Genomic DNA, 7,445 nt, shown 5'->3' on the forward strand with positions numbered 1-7,445 from the left:
TGTCTTTGCCTGTAGAAAGTAAACACTCTCTTAGCTCCGTGCAAAAATAAATGCCTTCAACTCTGCCCTGTTCACTAAGTTCAGCTCCCTTGCTCCCACTCATCTATGGCTACCCAGCAGTTCTCGGATGTCCTGTGAACTAGTTGCAGGTCGATCGTTGTGCAATTAAAAAAAATCTTAATTCTTCTTCACTGCAGTATTAAATCTAAAAATTTTCACTGGAATCTGTTTTTCCCGAAGTGGTTAAGCAGCTTAACTTCTAGTCCCAAGGACAAAAAATTAGATTTCCCCGAGATAAACAAACAGGCCAGCAGTTGAGAAAACAGCCCCATATAGCCCCCGAGCAACATCATGAGACCTAAATGCCTGCTTTGCTGAGGGAGGTAATTGATGCTAATTAGTTTGGAAAATTCTGGTCTTCGGGATAGGTCCGAGCCAGCACGGTTTATTGTTGTTGTGTCATTTAAGTGAGATGTAGCTTGTCTCAAGTTCTTAGGCTTATCCAAAACCACCTTTGGAGCCCTGAGTCTATGTAAGATGTTAAATCTCAAGAATGAGATCACAGAGAGAAAAGAAACCAAGTGTCTCAGGTGGGGGAGGATTATTCCCAAGTATAAACCCAGCGATAGCTGTGGGAATGGCTTTCTGTAAAAACCCAGGGATAGCTTTGGGAGTGGCTTTCTGCAATTCGGTTGGGGCGTGGGCATATGTTACAGTTCTCTGTCATTTTTCTAGCAGACCGAGCCTCAATTCTCTATCAACCAATCATATTTATTGAACACTTACTGCATACAGAGCACTGTACTAAGCGCTTGGGAGAATACAACAGAGTTGGTAGACACAGTGCCTATCCATAGTGAGCTTACAGTCTACAGCCTATTGCATTATTCAATTATAGTGCTGTTAAGGAGAAAAGGTCAATGTTCAAAATGTTCATGAGAACAATTATGGGTCAAAATTAAAATCACTGGAATTTACTGAACACCTGACTATGAAGCTCTGTACTACACATTTTTGAAAGTTCAACAGAAGCAAAACTGACATTTCCTGTCCACAAGGAGATTTTTCAATAATCAGTTATTTGTTGAAATGTTCTGCATCTTAGATTTTCTCTCTCTTGGGGAGAGTTGTGGTCTGGCAGATTTGAGGAGGGGAAAGGACTTTGAGGCAGGAGTACAAGGTTTGTTTGAGAGGGACTAAGAGTGAGAGCCAGAATTAAGGGGGAGAATACATGGACAAGCAGTAGGGGAGGTTATCTTGTCTTGTTTTATGTTGCCAAGTCGTTTCCGACCCATGGCAACTCCAAGAACACTTCTCTCCCAGAATGCCCCACCTCCAGCTGCAATCGTTCTGGTAGTGTGTCCATAGTTTTCTTGGTAAAACCACGGAAGTGGTTTACCGTTGCCTTCCATGCAGTAAACTTGAGTTTCTGCCCTTGACCCTCTCCCTTGCCACTTTTGCCCAGCACAAATGAGTTTTGATTTGTAGCAGATTGCCTTCCACTCACTAGCCACTGCCCAAGCTAGGAATGGAATGGGTATGCCACTGCTTGACTTTCCCTCCCATAGTCAGGACTGGTAGTGTACTGGAAACTCTCCAGGTGTGATCCTGAGATGGGAGGGTACCAATGAAATGCCTTAAAACCTATGGTCAGAAGTTTCTGCCCGGTGAAGAGGGAAATGGGCAACCTTTGGATATTTTTGAGAAGAGGGTAGAACAGTTTTTTAAGAAAATGACCCAGGCATCAGAGTGAAGAATGGACTGGAGAAGGGAAAGGCTGAAATATGATGGATACAGTGTTATCTTTATTCATTCATTCATTCAATAGTATTTATTGAGCACTTACTATGTACAGAGCACTGTACTAAGCGCTTGGGATGAACAAGTCGGCAACAGATAGAGACAGTCCCTGCCGTTTGACGGGCTTACAGTCTACAGTCTTACAGTCTAATCGGGGGAGATGGACAGACAAGAACAATGGCAATAAATAGAGTCAAGGGGAAGAACATCTCGTAAAAACAATGGCAACTAAATCTTTGAAACTGGATGGGTTTGGAGACAGTAACATAGGATTAAGTGAGACTCAAGAACTAAGTATAGGAGAGCCTAAGAGGTAGGTATGGTGTACTGACTTTTGGTGGGCACTCTCCTCTTCAGGATGACATCTGACAGGGATTGCATTTATCACACAGCCACTAATATTGGGCTTTCCAGATCTGCCCGGAGATATCAGTAACTATGTAATAAACTGCCAGCAGCTGCCATTGTCACCACGCCAGCTCTGCTGACTGATGGGGCTGCGGTATCATCTGGTCCCAGCAGGACTGTGCTGACTGGCACCACCAAAGTAGCTGATCGTGGTTTGGTTTTCTCCACCCCTGTGCCCCCGCATTTCTCCTTCAACCCTTCCCTCACTGTCTGAACCCCAAATATCACTGACAACAAACTTCAATCTCTTGTTTCCCAGGAGCCTGGTCATCTTCGGAAAGAAACTAGTATGAACACGTTATCAGGTACCAGGAATGGCAAAAAATGTTCAAGTCTGAGCTTCAGTGATCTGCTCTGGTCTTTTCTTAAATTAGAGGCAGCCGATAAGACAACTTGCCCTTTCTCTTACTGTTCATTTCTATCTCAGACGTTCTCCAGTCGGCACTTTGCTTGTGCGAGTATCTCCATTTACACCCTGTCAGCTTGAGTTCACAGTTCCCTTAACTGTCTAGCTCCAAGGGGAGAGCACAGATGTTATCTGTGTTTGTATGAGCAACTTACTGGCAGGTTGAAAAAGACTCCACAGTTTCTGGCTGCTTCTTAAAGAACTAGAAGTCTGACTCTGACTCTCCTCTGCTGCTAACCTCCTTACTGTGACTTGTTCTCGCCTGTCCCACTGCCAACCCCTGGCCCACGTCCTATCTCTGGCCTGGAATGCCCTCCCTCCTCACATCTGCCAAACTAGCACACTTCCCCCCTTCAAAGCCCTCTGAAAGCTCACCTCCTTTAGGAGGCCTTCCCAGACTGAGCCCCCCTTTTCCTTTGCTCCTCCTTCCCTCCCCATCACCCCTTCTCCCTCCCTCTGCTCTACCCCCCCTCCGCCCCCTAGCACTTGTGTATATATGTACATATTTATTATTCTACTTATTTTATTAATGATGTGCATATATCTAGAATTCTATTCATTCATATTGTTGCTATTGATGCCCATCTACTTGTTTTGTTTTGTTGTCTGTCTCCTCCTTCTAGACTGTGAGCCCATTGTTGGGCAGGGATTGTCTCTGTTGCTGAATTGTACTTTCCAAAAGCTCTTACTCAGTGCTCTGCACACAGTAAGTACTCAATAAATACGATGGAATGAACGCCTGAGAAGTGCCTACTACCATTTTTGTTGTAGTTCAGTATGATAGAGAAGCAGCATGGCTCAGTGGAAAGAGCATGGGCTTTGGAGTCAGAGGTCATGGGTTTGAATCCTGGCTCGGCCACTTGTCAGCTGTGTGACTTTGGGCAAGTTACTTGACTTCTTGGTGCCTCAGTTACCTTGTCTGTAAAATGGGGATTAAGACTGTGAGCCCCACGTGGGACAACCTGATTCCCCTGTGTCTACCCCAGCGCTTAGAACAATGCTCGGCACATAGTAAGCGCTTAACAAATACCAACATTATTATAGAGTAGACAAACTTTTCTAAAAAAAGGTATTTTTGCCATAATGGTGTTTCTTTGAATGTACTCTGTGGAGCCACAGACAGGATGAATGCTTGCATGTGTGCACATGTCTGTCAATCCTATTTACTGAGCTCTTATTGTGTGTAGAGCAATGTACTAGGCACTTTGGAGGGTACAATATAATGGAGTTGGCAGACATGTTCCCTGCCCACAATGAGCTTATGGTCTAGAGATTGGAGATGGACATTAATACAAACACATAAATGGCACGTACGTAAGTGCCATGGGGCTATCACTGTTCCCCCCCTCCAGTCGCTTGATCTACCTGTGATTGTCTATCTCTTTTTTTGTTTTGTTTTGTGTTTTCCTTACCTGTCTTCACTCCCTCTCTCCACCAGCATCCCCAACCCTGTAGAATTCCCACCTCTGGTCCACTCAACTTCAGAAAAAACATGGTCACTTATGGGAAGGTGGACTCTACTTCTTAATTGCCAAAGTTTTTTTTTCCAACAATCTCTACCTGAAGCTCTCAAAAACCCTGATATTTACATGTTTGAAGCTAAGATCACCTTTTAATCTCCAAGCTGGGAGTTCAAAATTGAATTCAAATTAAACTGAACTTCAGACTGTGAATTAAGAAGGAACTTTGGTGGAAGCAACAATCCTGTATGTCACTTGTGCTGTCTGGTTATCATCACAAAAACCTCTTCTTTCTGCTTCAAAGCCTGGAGCAAAAATATATTTCAAAAACTGAAACTAGAGTCTGGCACATTTTAAGAGTGTTAACTGTCTTGTCCTAAAGACAAAGATGGATGCATTTATAACTCTTTTTGAGAGCCAACATAAGGTACTATTCTCTATTCAGTAGTTTTACCATTCAAATTAGGGAGAATGGTAATGAACAACTATAGGGAAAGATCAGAGATCTGGCTGAGTTTGTGGATAGAGTTATTGAGCAGATATCCGTGCATAAAATTGGCATAAATACTCTTGCTACAATTTTGGCGCTTATTAGATTTTGCACAGTTATTGTCTTCCAAAGATAGCCTCCGAGGGGAATAAGTTGTGAAGATTTGACTTTTCCCTGACTCTTTCTTAGTAGTTTCCCCAGAGGCGGCCCGGAGATGTCTCCCCTAGGAAGTCATTCTGGCTAGATTGAGTTATCAAAAGGCATTCCCTGCTCTGGCCTAATTAAACAATATACATTTTTGGTACAAAGTAAAATAGAAATGCTGACAGACAAAACGTTTATGGCTGCTGACACCAGTGTTCAGAATGTAGTCAATGCAAGTGATGCTGACATAAACCTTCTCCTTGAGAACAGCTGCTAGTGAAGAGTTTTCTGTATCCTCCCATGTGGTAACTTTTGACTGCTGACAGTGCTGAAACATCTTCTATTGAACCTTGGTACAGTTCCCTACAACAACGGGAAGGACTGTAGCCATGGTTTCCATCGACTCTTACTTCACCCATAAAGCTAGGGATCTTTTCTGAAGGAACATACAGCATCAGAGTTCTGCTAAGGGTGTTACTGAGGAAAGAGACAAATAGTGATTGACATCATTCCAGTGGAAACAGTCATTTTGACCCAAATCTGCATGGGAAAATCCCAGTACTCAGTGCCAAACCAGCCTTTGTCGAAAGAGAACACTGTGCACCCAAGCTTAATATTTAAGGATGCCTCATGAATCAAATCAAGAGTACACTCAGTTCTGCCAGAACACATGTTTTCAGGACCCAGCTGGAGAGAATATAATGGCAGAATTAAGGAGCCCTCCTCTGGCTTCAAAAGTGGGTCTGGAGACAGTGTGACAAGGTGTCAGAAGAAACAGTAAAGTGTTTTGCACACAGTAAGTGCTCAATAAATACGATTGAATGAAAGAATGAAGGGTTTTGCTCACCCACACTACTTCTGGCTACAAGACAAATTCTACAATGCAGATTTTCCTTAGCAGGGGGTTCTGCAAGAATGTAATCCCTGCATTATATGGGTATGGATTTTTAGCCCCAATTAAACATTAATGAGAATTAATTAATCAATCAGTGGTCAAAGTGCTTATTATGTGCAAGCACTATACTAAACTCTTGGGAAAGTACGACTGAGTTGGTAGAAGTGATCCCTGCCCACAAGGAGAGGAGAATCAAATAGGACTCCAACTTATGAAGAACTTACAGAAAAACATAAAACAGCTGTTTTGGAGATTCTTCCAATTCTGTCAACTTATAGATAGAGATGAATCCAAGCAACAGTGGTGGTTGGGGAGTAGGGAGAAGGGAGGGACAGCAGGTGGCTCATTCAGGAAAAGTTTGATGTAGAGGGTGGGTACTGAAGAAAGGGAATTTTGTGGTGGAATACGATGGATACTTCAGGTTGGGGGTAATGGTGGAAGCTCCAGAGTAGAATAATTTGAGAAAGGTCACAGGTCAAGAAGTTAATGTGGGCAGAAATGACAGCTCAAACTTGGAGTCAGTGGGAAAAGAAAGCTTTGAGGATACAGATCAAGGACTGAGAAGCAGTGTCATCTAGTGGAAAAAGCAAGGGCCTGGGAGTCATAAGTACATGGGTTCTTATCCTGGATCTTCTGCTTGTCTGTTGTATGACCTTGAGCAAGTCCCTTAACTTTTCTTTGCTTCAGTTATCTCATCTGTAAAATGGGGAATAAGAATGTGACCCCTGTGTGGGAAAGGGACTGTGTACAACCTACTTATCTTGTATGCATTCATTCATTCAATTATATTTATTGAGTGCTTACTGTGTGCAGAGCACTGTACTAAATGTTTGGGAGAGTATAATACAACAATAAACAGACACATTCCTTGTCCACAATGAGTTTCTAGTCTAGAGTGGGGGAGACAGACATTTAATATAAATAAATTACATATATGTACATAAGTACTGTGGAGCTGGGAGGGGGGAAGAACAAAGGGAGCAAGTCAGGGTGATGCAGAAAGGAGTGGGAGAAGAGGAAAGGCGGGGCTTAGTCAGGTAAGAGCCTCTTGGAGGAGATGTGACTTCAATAAGACTTTGAATGGGGAGAAAGTAATTGTCTGTAGGATTTGAGGAGGGAGGGAGTTCCACACCAGAGGCAGGATATGGGAGAGGGGTCAGCAGTGAGATCGACGAGACCGAGGCACAGTAAAAAGGTTAGCATTAGAGGAACGAAATGTGCAGTCTGTGTTGTTGAAGGAGAGTAGTGAAACGGGATAGGAGGCAGCAAGGTGATTGAATACCTTATGCCAGTGGTTAGTACAGTGCCTGGCACACAGCAATCACTTAACAAATACCATAAAAAGAACAAAATATCATCATAATTGCCAAATTGATCTGGAAAAAGCTCCTAGCTATGTCTTCCAACCATCCCACAGACCTGGGGAAGCATATGGCAGGCTCCAGGGTCTGGGTAGGTTGCCAGCTGGGCAACAGCTGAAAATTGGCTTGGTCCCCTGGGCTCATCTGATGAGTACCTGTTGACAACCAAAGATCAATTCCGCTTAGGCACAAACCCACATGTTTCAGCAGATCCAGAAAAGTTAACTTGAAAAAGACCAGTTATCAGTTCCTTTTGCCTTGGACTAAAAATGTGGCCGACTCCAGTTATGCCTCTAAGAAGCATGTGAGCTCTGAATTTGATCTAAAATGTGTTGGTTCAGTTTTATGCAACATCAGACAGTGTGGCAGGACAGCAAATCTTGGGATGGAAAACATACATGGAGGGTCAAACCCTACCATCCCCAAATAGCCCTTCAAATTCCTGGCTCTGCTCATCAAGATTGACAACTTGAAGAATCTA

General features: G+C 43.3%; 1 non-coding gene across 1 annotated transcript; it reads right to left on the reverse strand.

Moving 5' to 3' along the window:
- Positions 1 to 1,480: 1,480 nt before the first annotated feature.
- On the reverse strand, positions 1,481 to 1,618 carry LOC114817293. The gene has a single exon (XR_003765154.1). It is a non-coding gene; the product is annotated as a small nucleolar RNA SNORA7 (small nucleolar RNA).
- Between the last annotated feature and the right edge of the window lie 5,827 nt (positions 1,619 to 7,445).

The sequence above is a fragment of the Ornithorhynchus anatinus genome, chromosome 1 (assembly GCF_004115215.2).
Source record: "Ornithorhynchus anatinus isolate Pmale09 chromosome 1, mOrnAna1.pri.v4, whole genome shotgun sequence".
Taxonomy (NCBI): Eukaryota; Metazoa; Chordata; class Mammalia; order Monotremata; family Ornithorhynchidae; genus Ornithorhynchus; species Ornithorhynchus anatinus.